The sequence below is a fragment of the Adiantum capillus-veneris genome, chromosome 2, assembly GCF_014529385.1.
Source record: "Adiantum capillus-veneris isolate H3 chromosome 2, ASM1452938v2, whole genome shotgun sequence".
Taxonomy (NCBI): domain Eukaryota; kingdom Viridiplantae; phylum Streptophyta; class Polypodiopsida; order Polypodiales; family Pteridaceae; genus Adiantum; species Adiantum capillus-veneris.
The window spans coordinates 3,522,058-3,537,454 of NC_140932.1; the positions used below are offsets into that span (position 1 = coordinate 3,522,058).

Consider the following 15,397-nt stretch of genomic DNA (forward strand, 5'->3'; position numbering starts at 1 on the left):
TGCAACCTAGGACGGTGATGACGACGACGACTTTATGGCTGAAATCTGTGGTCTTCTATCTGCTGAAAATCTTCTAATCTTTGGGCTGTTTTGGGTGGCTGAAAATGACTGTTTTGGCTGCATTTTCGAGGGTTGAAAATGGGGGTCTTCTGCAACCAACTAGGGCTGAATCTGTTGCTTCTAATGCTTGCTGAAAACGCTGAACCAACTGCTGCAAATGGGCTGAAAACCAAAAACGCTGGGCTGCCTGCTCTAGCGTCAGTGAAAAATGTTGAACATGGGGGAATGTTGCCGATCATGGGACTCTGCAAACGCCAAGGCTTGGGGGATTGTTGGCGGCCAAGCAATGTTGAAAACGCCAAGGCTAGGGGAGGTACTGTTGGAGAAAACGCTAGGGTGAATGTGTGTTGGCGATGAGACAAACTGCAAATGCCAGCTGCTTGTTAGGTGCAACGGAATGATTGTTTGCGCTTTGCTCAGAATGAGTGCTCCGAACTGTGCTCAAGGTTCCTTTTGTTCCTATCGAAGGTAGAGCCTTCCGTTCTTAATGAGAGAATGTGTCACCAGCGTGTGACTACTATCTATCCTTTTTGTTGATTTCTTTCTTATTATTTATTCATTTTCACTTTTTGGAAACACCCCTCGGGAAATCTAACTGCCCTACATTGCATAGCTAGTGTGGAACTGTTCAGAGGGAGTCCAAGCCTAAGGGCAAGAGAGCATTAAGGTTGGACAAGGACTATGGTTAGCCAAAGTGGGGTCACTGACTAGCCAAAGTGGAATCCTTTGCTACAGAGGCTACATTTCAGTTCTTGGTGTGGCTGCAGTGTACAAAGAGGGTCAGATGACCTAGAAAGATACAATGGCAGCATCTCCTAAAATTTAGGGAACTGCTATTTTGGGACCTGAAAATGTGTTCGCGTTATTACCTCCGGAATGACAAGGGGAACATTTTATTACTCTGCAATGAAGGCAATTGGACAACCTGTCGGGAGATTTTTAGGCGGCAACCCCGAAACGGGAAATAGCCTATAAATGTGCCAAGTGGCACATTTCTGTGCACTTTCCTCATGCATGAAGAGGGGGCGCTGATTTTAGAGAGGAGAGGGCTCATTTTCAGTCTATCACAAGTTAAGAGCGATGGAGTGCTTCCTTTCCCTCTTATGTACAGAGCGGTGCCAGGAGTGATGCCCTGCATGCTACGCACTACCCTCTCTCTCCCCTACGAGCAGTATGTTATGCCTCACTAGTGGGCTTTTCATTTGACCAATGTACAATTATGTGGGTTCATGCGCGATTGCCGAGGCAAGAGCCTCTTGCACAGGTACTGGATTAGCTAGCGGCTAATCCCCCGTAGGTACAGGTGATTCCGCAAGGTTTCACGTGCGAAATCTCGTCCGATTCAAAGGGCAAGTAGCCCTACATGTGCAGGAGCTCGAGGACTTGCTACGTATGCGACCGGCACGCAAAACGGAGCCCGAAACAGTGAATTACAGCCTGCTGTGTATTTTGCAGGTTTAGGGTTTTGGCCCTAAACGGACCCTAATACCCCCAGGAGGTTTGGGGACGCGAGGGGACCGTTGTACAGGTGATCTGGCGCATTTTCGGGGCAGAAAAAAGAGAATTCAGCGTGCTGCAGATTCTCGCCAGGTTTTGCAAAGTGTCCGTATGCGTCGGGGAAGTCATCCAATGCGTGGGAATACTGACTGTGAAGGATCCTAGTACAGTTATGCTGCCGAAATCGGGCCAGAACAGTTGAAATTCAGCCAAGGTTGTGCGGGGCAGCTTGTAGGGAACCACAGCGTTTATTCCCTCTTTTAAAGAATAAAGAGATACCGAAAGGGGCGCCTATTTAGGGGCCAATCCGGTGTCGGTCTTCTCATACAGGTGCAATCTAGCAGCCTGTATCCCTTTACCCTTTGTTGTGTCTTGAAAGTACAGGTAAAGTGGGCGACAAATTAAATGGGTGAAAGCAAATAAGGTTTATGTCTAAGGTCTACCGCCCTTTTTGAATTAAACAGGCCGGTTTCATGGTTCCATCGCCGGGATTAAATCACTTTTTTCCATAGAAGTGAGCCTTGGTCAGTTTGGGCTTGAAGACACAAGGGATCATAGACCAGACACAGGAAATTGCAATTATGGCTGACAGACCGTATGATGTGACTGAAGAGGTTTCCTCTTCGCAGGGTCAACAGACACATGAAGTGGGTGAGTCTTCAAGACCACCACAGACGGATGATGATATATTCAGGACCCAGTTGGCTACTGTTGTGGCTATGTTCACACAAGTAATGCACAACCCGAGGTTTTTAGCCTTTCTGCAACCTCCTCTTCCGTCTCAGCAAGTTGGGTCACTGGATCATATTCAAAAGCCTGTTAAGGCTCCAGCACAGGTGATTCATACTGCAGAGTCAATGGAAACACCTGTACACTTGACGGAGAACATGCAATCTCCACAACCTGTGCCTAAGGTGCAAGAACAGGTGGCTGAAATGCGATAGATTTGGTGCCAGGCAGTAGCCCACCAAATAAGCCTTCGTACAAGGTTAGTGCAGCTCAACAGAAACAGATAATGAGCCAAGTACAGGAGCTGTTAGAAAAGGGGCTGATTCAGCCCAGTTCATCTCCATTCTGTTCTCCAATGTTGTTGGTGCAAAAAAAAGGATGGCTCATGGCGTATGTGCATCGACTACCGTGCACTGAACAAGAATACCGTCAAGAATAGGTTCCCTATACCTAGAATTGATGATATTCTGGACAAATTAGGAGCAGCAGCTATGTTTAGCAGGATAGATCTAAAGAGTGGGTACCATCAGATCCGCATTAGATCAGAGGATGTGCACAAGACTGCTTTTAGAACAATGTTTGGCCTTTATGAATTTCTAGTGATGCCCTTTGGTCTCACAAATGCTCTTGCTACGTTCAATAGGATGATGGACAGAATTTTCCATCCAAACCAGCAGTTTGTTGGTACATTCTTTGACGACATGATAGTCTACTCAAAGAATGAAGAGGAGCATAGGCATCACTTGGCCATTGTGTTCAAAGAGCTACGTAGCCATAGGTTGCTCATCAATGCAAAGAAAAGTGAATTTTTCCCGGAAGAGATTCATTTTCTCGGACACATTATCTCAAAGGATGGTGTCAGAATGGATCCTGCAAAAGTTGAAGCGATCAAGTCATGGCCAGATTTGAAGACGGTGCATGATGTCCGAAGCTTCTTGGGACTATGCTCCTATTACAGAAGGTTTATCCGAAATTTCGCTGAGACTGCTTCACCTTTACATGCTCTTCAAACGAAGGCAGTCACCCTTAGATGGACACAAAAAGAGATTTCAGCTTTTAATCTCTTAAAGGAAAAGATGACTTCAGATTCAGTCATTGTGTCGCCAGATCTTAGGAAGTCATATGTGGTCCAGTGCGACGTCTGTGGTAGTAGCATTGGTGCAGTGCTAATGCAAGATGGCAGGGTAGTAGCCTATGAGAGTAGAATATTGCAAGGGCCAGAAAAGACTATGCAAGTCTATGAAAAAGAACTGCAGGCCGTGATTCATGCGCTCTTAAGTTGAAAACACTACCTGCTAGGTGCAGATTTCGTTGTCCAAACAGATCACCAGACCTTGAGATACTTCTTAACACAGGCAAAGTTATCTGAGAAGCATATGCGATGGGCAAATATCTTGTCCATGTTCCATTTTCAGATTGTGCATGTGGAAGGCAAGAAGAACGTTGTGGCTGATGCCTTGTCAAGGAAGCCACAAATTTCAGCTGTGTCAATTCCTTATCATCATGAGCTTGATGATATGAGGGAACAGTATGCAAATGATGAAGATTTTGCAAGGGTCTTCGAGCAGTTAATGGATGGACAACGTCATGAACATATCTTCTCAAAGATGGGTTCATGATGATGCATGGCAGATTGTGTCACAAAGCCATTGCGACGCAAAGTTATGGAAGAGAGTTATGTCCCACCGTATGCAGGGCATCGTGGTATCGATGCTATAGTTAAAGCGGTTGAGACATTCTTCTACTGGCCTACATTGAGAAGAGATATGGATGCCTTTGTGCGAGAATGCCTAATATGCCAGAAGGTCAAGTTTGACAGGCAAAAGGCACCAAGGCTATTGCAACCACTACCTATTCCAGATAAACCATGGAAAAGTATTGCTATGGATTTTATCTTTGATCTTCGGAGAACGCAGACAGGAAACGATGGTATTTGGACCATCATTTGCAGATTCAGCAAGCAGGCTCATTTTATTCCTGTCAGGAAGAAGATAAAACCATATCAGATGGAACGCTTATTTATGAGCAATATTTTCAAGTATCATGGCATGCCACAGTCGATTGTTAGCGACCGTGATCCACGCATGACAAGTTTGTTCTGGAGAGGCTTGTTTGAGAATATGGGTACAACGCTCAAATTCTCTTCGTCATTTCATCCTCAAACAGATGGGCAGTCAGAAGAGGCAAATTCTATTGTCCTAGATCTACTGAAGTGCTCTCTGTCACAGCATAAAGGAAAGTGGGAGCAGTATTTGCCATTGGTGGAGTATGCATACAATAATACAGTGCATTCATCAACTGGCAAGGCACCTTTTGAGATAGTTGAAGGTTGCAAGAAAGTTCCTCCCATACTGCATACAAAGGACAAGATATTTGAAGCAGACAAGTATGTTCAGGACATGGATGAAATGTACAAGAAGGTCAAAGTGGCCTTAGAAAAGACTCAGGCAAAGCAAAAGAAAGCAGCTGATCGTCACCGTCGTGAGGTGGTATTTTCACTTGGTGATTGGGTGCTTCTACGCTTTGAAAAGGCAAGGTTAAAGAAGATGAAGGGCAAGGAAAGACTGTTTCCAAAGCTCAGCATGCGTTACTATGGGCCTTTTCAAGTATGCGACATAATTAGTGATGTTGCATATAGGCTGAAATTGCCTGAGAGTTGGAAGATTCACAATGCGTTTCATGCGAGTCTTCTCAGACCCTATGTGGGTGATGTGCCAGAAGATATGCCAGTTGAAGATCAGCCGGAAGTCGAGGAACTTGACGAGATCTTGGTCCCGGAACAAATTTTGGCACATAAAGAAAGAAAAGTGAAAGGCAAGGTTGCTAGGCGTTACTTGGTAAAGTTCAGAAACTATCCACCAATGGATGCTAAGTCGATGGAAGAAGGTGAACTTGCAGAGTCACCAACTGTGTTATCACTTTACCTTGAAGCCTTCGATTTGCAACCTACCTTGACCCCTTGAGTTTCAAAGCTACATCGATTGTCTGGGTGACAATGGCTTCTGAAAGAAATGATGTACATGGTATTTAAAGTGAGCTCAAACGAAGTACATGTTACATGAATGTAAGAGCTGTACAGATTGTCAGTTTGGCAATTGCTCTTACAGAATGTCCAAAAGTTTGGTTAGTGCTATAGAAGTAAGTATTTCTTGTCAGTTTGTCAAGGATACAGTAATTGCTTCTATTAAAGGGTACATGTGTAACTGCATTCTTAAACTGTCGGTTTGGGTATGCTCAATGACTCAAAGCAATGGCAGAGTGCGAAGCTACCACTATGTCATTGGGACAGGGTTCACACGCAAGCAATACATGTGTCGACGAGGTGTTGAATACACCAGGGTTGACAATGAGCATGTATGTGTCGTGCATGTGTCGACAAGTGTTGAATACACCAGTGTTGACTGTGAGCATGTACAACATAGATGCAAACGAGGACGTTTGAGATTTCAAGAGGGGGGTATGTCACCAGCGTGTGACTACTATCTATCCTTTTTGTTGATTTCTTTCTTATTATTTATTCATTTTCACTTTTTGGAAACACCCCTCGGGAAATCTAATTGCCCTACATTGCATAGCTAGTGTGGAACTGTTCAGAGGGAGTCCAGGCCTGAGGGCAAGAGAGCACTAAGGTTGGACAAGAACTATGGTTAGTCAAAGTGGGGTCATTGACTAGCCAAAGTGGAATCCTTTGCTATAGAGGCTACATTTCAGTTCTTAGTGTGGCTACAGTGTACAAAGAGGGTCAGATGACCTAGAAAGATACAATGGCAGCATCTCCTAAAATTCAGGGAACGGCTACTTTGGGACCTGAAAATGTGTTCGCGTCATTACCTCCGGAATGACAGGGGAACATTTTATTACTCTGCAATGAGGACAATTGGGCAACCGTTCGGGAGATTTTTAGGCGGCAACCCCGAAACGGGAAATAGCCTGTAAATGTGCCAAGTGGCACATTTCTGTGCACTTTCCTCATGCATGAAGAGGGGGCGCTGATTTTAGAGAGGAGAGGGCTCATTTTCAGTCTGTCACAAGTTAAGAGCTATGGAGTGCTTCCTTTCCCTCTTATGTACAGTGCGGTGCCAGGAGTGATGCCCTGCATGCTACGCACTGCCCTCTCTCTCCTCTACGAGCAGTATGTTATACCCCACTAGTGGGCTTTTCATTTGACCAATGTACAATTATGTGGGTTCATGCGCGATTGCCGAGGCAAGAGCCTCTTGCACAGGTACTGGATTAGCTAGCGGCTAATCCCCCGCAGGTACAGGTGATTCCGCAAGGTTTCACGTGCGAAATCTCGTCCGATTCAAAGGGCAAGTAGCCCTACAAGTGCGGGAGCTCGAGGACTTGCTACGGATGCGACCGGCACGCAAAACGGAGCCCGAAACAGTGAATTACAGCCTGCTGTGTATTTTGCAAGTTTAGGGTTTTGGCCCTAAACGGACCCTAATACCCCCCGGAGGTTTGGGGACGCGAGGGGACTGTTGTACAGGTGATCTGGCGCATTTTCAGGGCAGAAACCAGAGAATTCAGCGTGCTGTAGATTCTCTCCTTTGTTGTGTCTTGAAAGTACAGGTAAAGTGGACGACAAATTAAATGGGTGAAAGCAAATAAGGTTTAAGTCTAAGGTCTACCGCCCTTTTTGGATTAAACAGGCCAGTTTCAGAATGCTATGATCACAAACAAAGTGAATGGACACTGTGCGTGTAAGTGTATGAGACTGAGAGATAGAGAGAGAAGAGAGATACGACACCAGAGACGTAAAACCCTCTTGCGAAGGCCCCACTCTCGTCGGCGAGAGTGGTCTACTTTTGATTGCACAAAGAGGTACAATGCGTATGCAATGGACTAATGCAACTTAGACTATGCCGATGATGACGACGGTGATGATGAAGTCGACCTAAGGATTGAAATCTGCAATCTTTCTACTGCTGTCCAAAAACGCTATGGGCTGAAATCTGCAAATGTTCTTTCTGCTGAATTATGACTCTATGTTGATGACGACGATGCGACGACGACGCGCTGAAAACGCAAATGCTGAAATCTGTGTTTTCCGGGTTGAAATTGTAAACCTTGCGGAAACTGACCGTGCGGGGAGGAACTGCTGCCGGAAGGTGAGATCTGCGAGGTTCGGGACTTGATCTGCGAAGTCTAACTGCTGAAAACTGAAAACGCTGTTGGTACTTGACTTTCCGTAGCGATGAAGGTGCAAAACGCCGGGGCTATGATCTGCAACCAAAAACGCTAGGGCTGAATTCTGGTGTTTCTATCACCGGGATTCTGCAGATGCAAAAACGCTAGGCTGATCTGCTGTGGTCTTGTCCAAAAACGCTACGCTGTTGCTTGGGAGCAAAAACGCTAGGTCACTTGGGGGGTTCTGCTGAGAAGGTGCCTATTGAGCATGTGCTCCTGCTGCCTCTTCTGCCATTTAGTGCTAACTTGGGTTTGCTTATATATTTTCTTAGCAAAATTGCCCTACTTACTTTTGTTGGGAAGTCACTTAAATTAATAAGTGAAAAATGTCAAAAATAGGGAAAATAGCTAAATGCACTGGAAAATTCCCTTGAAGGATTCTGATGGATGCTGATGGGAATACTGATGATCATGTTATGTGCAACCAGAGGATATGCATCTACACTAAGTGCCTTGGCATGCACGGTCTACGAATAGACTCACAAAAAGTGCCATATCACTTCTAATCTAGACTTGACTAGACTGATTGAACCCTGATCATGCTGTAGCTTGTCCATGGAGACATAGGGTTGGATGTGTCACGTGACACTTGTGGTCTTGAGGGGTTCCTGCTGAGAAGATGCCTGTTGAGCGGGGAGCTCCTGCTGCTTCTTCTGCCAGAAAATGCTAACTTGGGTTTGCTTATATATTAACTTAGCATAATTGCCCTACCTACTTTTGTTGGGAAGTCACTTAAAAATAATAAGTGAAAAATACCAAAAATAGGAAAAATAGACCAAATGCACTGGAAAATTCCCCTAACTGATTCTAATGGATTATGATGGGAATCTTGATGATCATGCCGTGTGCAACCGGAGGATATGCATCTACACTAAGTGGCTAGGCATGCACGGTCTACGAATAGACTCACAAAAGTGCCAGATCGCCTCTAATCTAGACTGACTGGACTGACTGAACCCTGATCATGCTGTAGCTTGGCCATGGATACATAGGGTTGGATGTGTCACGTGACATCCCCTCCTTTTCAAAGTGAGGTACCAGTACCGAACTGTATGGCATCGAGGGAGATCGCCAATAGCCTCCGGAATCCTGGAAGGGACTCTTCGCCGGCCCACTCTGATGTGTGGGTCGTGCGGTACTTGAACTTCATAAAGGTCTGCAACGCTTGCTTCTTTGGGCCGTGCCGAAAGCAACACAAAGTCTTCAGTGGCTCCTTCCTTGCTTCAACTTCGTCTAGAGACCTGGTTCTTTCTTCTTCAAGAATCTCCATGGCTGAAAATTCCCGAAACCACTTCCAACACAAAAACATGAACATACCCATTCCATGTAAAGTGAAGGGAAAAAATCTTGTCTTCGCTAAAGACTGTGTATGCAATGTAGATGAACATAGAGACGGAGTGACAACCCGTTCATCAAACACATGCAAACAATGAGATCGAATCTTTCTCTTATGATCTAGAGCAATCAACTGTGGCAAAACACAATGGAAATGCCCATGCTTGGTGCTCATACTTTCGTGTGCTTGTTCGGAAATTGTGTCATGCCAAGGAAGAGACATGGAATGTGACAGCATAGCGTTTTTGCTCCACAGCAACCACCTAGCATTTTTGGACCAGATCAGCCAACGTTTTTGCTTTTGTAGATCTCTGGCGACTAAAGACTCAACAAGAGACCTAGCGTTTTGCAGTTGTAGGCCATCCGGCGACAGCAGAGCCATTTTTAGATCAGCCCCAGCGTTTTGCAGATTTACCGCGACGGATCATCAAGAACCATTAGCGTTTTCAATTTTCAGCCCTTAGACACCGCAGATCAAGTCCCGAACCTCGCAGATCTCACCTTCCCGCAGCAGTTCCTCGCCGCACGGTCAGTTTCCGCATTCCAGCACGTTGTCGTCGCATTGTCGCCATCGACATCGTCACCGACACAGAGTCAGAATTCAGCAGATAGAAGATTTGCAGATTTCAGCCCATCTCGTCGTCGTCCTCATCGTCGTCGACATCGTCGGCAAGTCCAAGCATTGTAGAGATTTGTGCAATCATAAGTAGACCGCTCTCGCCATAGAGAGTGGGGCCTTCGGAGGAGGATTTTACGTCTCTGGTGTCGTATTCTCTTCTCTATCTCTCAGTCTCATACACTTGCACGCACAGTGTCCATCCACTTTGTTGTGATCATTGCACTCTCTCATTAAGAACGGAAGGCTCTCCCTTCCATAAGAATAAAAGGAACCTTGAGCACAGTTCGGAGCACTCATCTTGAGCAAAGTTCAAACATTCATTCCGCTGCACCTTACAGAATAAAAGAGCTCTAATAAGGGTCTCACTCTTCAGAGCATCTAGACGCAGAGTCTGAGAGCGAGCACCCGTGGGAAGTTGTACTTTGCTCACATATTAATATAAAAGAAATCTCTCTTGGCACGGAACTACGTCGGGCCGTGTCAACTCTCTCTCTCTCTCTCTCTCTCTCTCTCTCTCTCTCTCTCTCTCTCTCAATTTATGAATTGTTTTTAAGGAATCTCTATAGTGTCGCGACAGATTCTAGACTTGGGATGCCCAAATTTGTTACAGTGGTATCAAGGCATCAGGCGTGTGCTTTTCTCAAAGCATACCAATCCATGTCGGGGAGGTCTCAATCACCATCAAGGACCCCCTTGCTCTGTTGCCAGAGCAAGTACTTGCTTTTTCTTACTTGCACAATGTTGATACAATGGTCCTAAATGCTGACATGAGATGCTGATGGGTACCTGCTAGAGATGCTTGGTGCTGCCAAGATGCTGAGGGGTACTTGCTATCGATGCTTGGCACTGCGAAGCTAAGGACTCGAATGCTGAAAACGTTGATGGATCATAGAGCTGAAATCTGCAAACTGATGGCAATGAAGACTAAAATCCGATGGCTGAATCGATGGTATTGATGCTGAAAAACGTTGGTCTTGTAGGATGCGACAAGGTACTAGCGAGGAGGCAAAAATGCTCAAGGGCTGATCGCTGATTGAGGGTGAAAATGCTGGTGTAGAGGCTTGAAAACATTGATGGCTGCTGAGGTAAAGAAGGTACTTGTATTGCAAGTGTTGCTAGTGCTGGTGTTGCTTCCTCCCTTTGGAGGTGACCCCCCATGTCCCTTATATACCAAGGAAAAGCTGGGTCAGGCAGTGCTGAAAATGCCCTCACGACCTTGGGAATAAAATGCTGAAAAGTCACTTATTTAATAAGTTGATGACTCACTAATAAGAGGTGCTTTGTATGCCTATATGCGAGCTGACTGTATTGTGCAAGAGAGGGTATGCAACTATGACCTGCCTAAACATGCACGTCCAACTATAGGCTCACAAGGGTGCCAGGCTAGATCCTAAGCTAAACTAAGAATGACGCTACACTGTAGCAAAAGCTTGACGTGGCTAAGTGTAGTGCGCACGTGACACTTGGGTTTTCAGTTGTTCGATCTTTGGTTTTTCATTACTCCGACCTTTGACTTTTTCACTTGAAATACCTCTTGCTTTTCAACTATCTGACGTTTGGCTTTTCCTTTGACCGACGTTTGGCTTTCATTTGTTTGATCTTTCCTTTTCAATCGTCCGATACCTTGGCTTATAAAGAGAAGGGCGTCCCACTTTTAGGGCTGATTTGTGTTATGCGCCTCACTTTTTAAGGCTGATTTGTGACACTCACCCGATGTGGAGGGCAGTTTGTTCGCTAATCAAATGCATTGATGATGGGTTTGTGATGTAGGGATAGTTGCATGGCTTTTGCAATTTCAGGGCTCTCCAACATATCCGGTATTCATGATCACTTCATTGGGATATAGACCAAGCAATCTACAGATGACTCCAGATACAAGTCATCAGTTGGACCTTTCCCTCTCCCATGTGAAAGGCTTGTTGTGCTCACATTCAGGGCTCTATCTTTCCCTACATCCATCACTTTGACACCTATTTGGACTAAGTTGTTGCATACTCTTTGTGGCCAATGGGATACAGTAAGGTGCAACGGAATGAATGTTTGCGCTTTGCTCAAGATGAGTGCTCCGAACTGTGCTCAAGGTTCCTTTTTGTTCTTATGGAAGGGAGAGCCTTCCATTCTTAATGAGAGAGTGCTATGATCACAACAGAGTGAATAGACACTATGCGTGCAAGTGTATGAGATTGAGAGATAGAGAGAGAAGAGAGATACGACACCAGAGACTTGTAAAACCCTCCTCCGAAGGCCCCACTCTCCTTGGCGAGAGTGGTCTACTTATGATTGCACAGACTGGTACAAACTGAATGCATGTGACTGATGCAAGTCTAGGCTATGTCGGCGATGACGACGGGGACAACGAGACCGGCCTAAGGGCTGAAATCTGCAATCTTTTATCTACTATCCAAAAACACTATGGGCTTAAATCTGCTACAGTCCAAAACGCTGGTTTTGACGCTGATTCTGTTGGTCTTTGTCGCTGAAATTCTGCAGGTCTTAGGGCTGAAAACACCACCTATTGTGGAGGGCGATCTGGGTTGAAAACGCTAGGGCTGCAAATCCAAAACGCTAGGTATCTGTGAGTTTGTGGGCGATGGTCTTTGTCGCTGAAATTCTGCAGGTCTTAGGGCTGAAAACGCCACCTATTGTGGAGGACGATCTGGGTTGAAAACGCTAGGGCTGCAAATCCAAAACGCTAGGTATCTGTGAGTTTGTGGGCGATGAGATCCTAATGCAAAAACGCCAAGGACTGGGACTTGCTTGGCAATGGTGCTTGATGAAGAAAACGCTAGATGGTGAGTCTTGCTTGGAGGGGAGAACCGACAAGGTATTGCTTGAGAAGTTTCATGCTAAGCTTGGCTCCTGTTGCCTCTTCTGCCAATTAGTGCTAGTCTAGGTTTGCTTATATACAAACTTACTCAATTTGCCCTACCTACTTTCCAACAAAAGTCACTTCAAAATAATAAGTGAAAAATGTCAAAAATAGGTAAAATAGGCTAAATGTATTGGAAAATTCCCTTGAAGATTCTGATGGATTCTGATGGGAATGCTTATGATCATGCTGTGTGCAACCAGAGCATATGCATCTACACTAAGTGTCTGGACATGCACGGTCTACGAATACACTCACAAAAGTGTCAGATCACTTTTGATCTAGACTCATTGGACTGACTGAACCCTTGTCATGCTGTAGCTTGTCCACGGACACATAGGGTTGGATGTGTCACGTGACATCCCCTCCTTTTCAAAGTGAGGTATTGGTACCGAACTGTATGGCATCGAGGGAGATCGTCAATAGCATTCGCAATCCTGAAAGGGACTCTTCGCCGGCCCACTCTGATGTGTGGGTCGCGCGGTACTTGAACTTCATAAAGGTCTACAACGCCTGCTTCTCTGGGCCGCGCCTAAAGCGACACTCTTCTGAGGCTCCTTCAATGCTTCAACTTCGTCGAGAGTCATGCTTCTTTCTTCTTCAAGAATCTCCAAGGCTGAAAATTCATGAAACCACTTCCAACACAAAAACATAGAACATACCTATTCCATGTAGAGTGATTGGAAAAAGTCTCGTCTTCTCTAAAGACTGTGCATGCAATGTAGATGAACAAATAGACGGATTGCCAACCCATTCATCCAACACATGTAAACAATGAGATCAAATCTTTTCTTTCTTATCTAAATGAATCAACTATGGAAAATCACAATGGACATGCCGATGCTTGGTGCTCATACGTTCTTGTGCTCTTTCTACGACTGTGTCATGCCAAGGAAGAGATGGAATGTGACTTCCTTGAATGCATACTTTTCAACTTTTCATGAGAAATCCACAAACATCCGTGCTCATTCGTGAGTGAAACATACTCAACCTACAATATGTCATGCCTATGAAAAGGGATCACATATAGACGGTGATTAAAATACAGGAAAGCATCACGAATGAAACACTCGAACAATGCGCGTTGACTAATCATTCGAACACAATACTTTCTGTAAGGGTTCTTTGGACCTAAGCTCGAGAGCCAAGATAAGTTCTTCGTGTTCGATCAAATCTTCCTTTGGGGGTTCTCTGGACCTCGACTCGACAGCCAAGATCGATTCTTCGTGATCGATCGAATCTGCAACGTGGTTAGCTTCGCTAGAAAAAGCATCAACTAACACATCATCCTTGTGAACAATCACATCATCTTCATGCAAATCATCATGCTTGTCATTGACATCCAAATCATCATGCAAATCATTGGCATTCAAATCATCATGCTCATCAATATCATTCAATCCATCATGCTTCTCATAATCATGCAAATCTTGTGTCATGCTTGGGAGAAGAAGGGAGTGAGAGAGTCTCCTTTTCCCGAATCTCTTGCATCTGTGCCTGAACTTGAGAAAAGAGTCGCAAGAACTCTTTCATGTATTGGCCGCTCTTGTCTTTGACGGCAGCTGCCATTCTTTCTTGGTATTTGCGCTCCATTTCTGCTCTTCTTTCTACGTGTCTGCGATCCATTTCTTCTTTGCATTCACGAATTTTGCCATTCTTTCTGTTTGTCTTGCTTCGTTTCTTTTCATAAAGATCTGGTCCAAAGCCTCATAGGAGTTAGTGCAATCCTTTGCGTAGATGGGGAAGGGGGAGGGTCGGAAAAACCTCCTGGTGGGGAAAATTCTTCTTTGTCTCTCTCATGCTCATCACCTCCAAGCGAAGTATCCATTACGCTTTGAGTGATGACCATCCATTGAAGTCGTGGGCTCTTGTGGGTTCTTGTGGTCTTGGGTTCTTAAGTTCACAAGGAACTTAGGTTCTTGGGGATCTTGAGTTCTTGAGGTTCTTGAGGGTCTTGAGGTTCTTCTTTCGCTTGCAATCTGTGTTTGAGAAGGATCTTCTCTTCACCCGAGTTCTGCTCTTTTCCGCGGGCGCACCCCTTCGCGGCCTTGCGCTCACACCAAGGTTTCTTTTTCCCACCTCAGGTCGATTGGCCGGCTGCTAAGTACACGATCTGCTCTCAATGAGTGAAAAGAGACACAAGGGGAGGCTGGACAAGCCCTTCTTTCCTGGGATTCATGTCACTCTTCAAAAACACGATTAGGAATCGACACGCCCAAGCGAACTTGGGTTCGTGCGACCTCAACAAGCAAAAAAAATTATGTGATTCTTGTGGTTCTTTCCTTGAGTGATACAGAACACTGCCAAAGCTCTGATACCAATGTTAGGTGCAGCGAAATGAATGTTTGCGCTTTGCTCAAGATAAGTGCTCCGAACTGTGCTCAAGGTTCCTTTTTGTTCTTATGGAAGGGAGAGCCTTCCGTTCTTAATGAGAGAGTGCTATGATCACAGCAAAGTAAATGGACACTGTGCGTGCAAGTGTATGAAACTAAGAGATAGAGAGAGAAGAGAGATACGACACCAGAGACTATTGTGAAACTCTCCTCCGAAGGTCCCACTCTCGTCAACGAGATTGGTCTACTTATGATTGCACAGACTCGTACAAACTGAATGCATGTGACTGATGCAAGTCTAGGCTATGTTGGCGATGACGACGGGGATGACGAGACTGACCTAAGGGCTGAAATCTGCAATCTTTTATCTCCTATCCAAAAACGCTATGGGCTGAAATCTGCTACAGTCCAAAACGTTGGTTTTGGGGCTGATTCTATTGGTCTTTGTCGCTGAAATTCTGCACGTCTTAGGGTTGAAAATGCCAGCTACTGTGGAGGGCGATCTGGGTTTAAAACGCTAGGGCTGCAAATCCAAAACGCTAGGTATCTGTGAGTTTGTGGGCGATGAGATCTTGATGTAAAAACGCCAAGGACTGGGACTTGCTTGGCGATGGTGCTTGATGAAGAAAACGCTAGATGCTGAGTTTTGCTTGGAGGGGAGAACCGCCAAGGTCTTGCTTGAGAAGTTGCCTGCTGAGCTTGGCTCCTGTTGCCTCTTCTGCCAATTAGTGCTAGTTTAGGTTTGCTTATATACAAACTTACTTA

The 15,397-nt window shown here is 45.3% G+C and overlaps 1 protein-coding gene across 1 annotated transcript in view; it reads right to left on the reverse strand.

The window, feature by feature from the left end:
* LOC147462287 (uncharacterized) overlaps positions 1-15,397 on the reverse strand; it is an 85,052-nt gene that overhangs the window by 67,448 nt on the left and 2,207 nt on the right. The window lies entirely within an intron of this gene.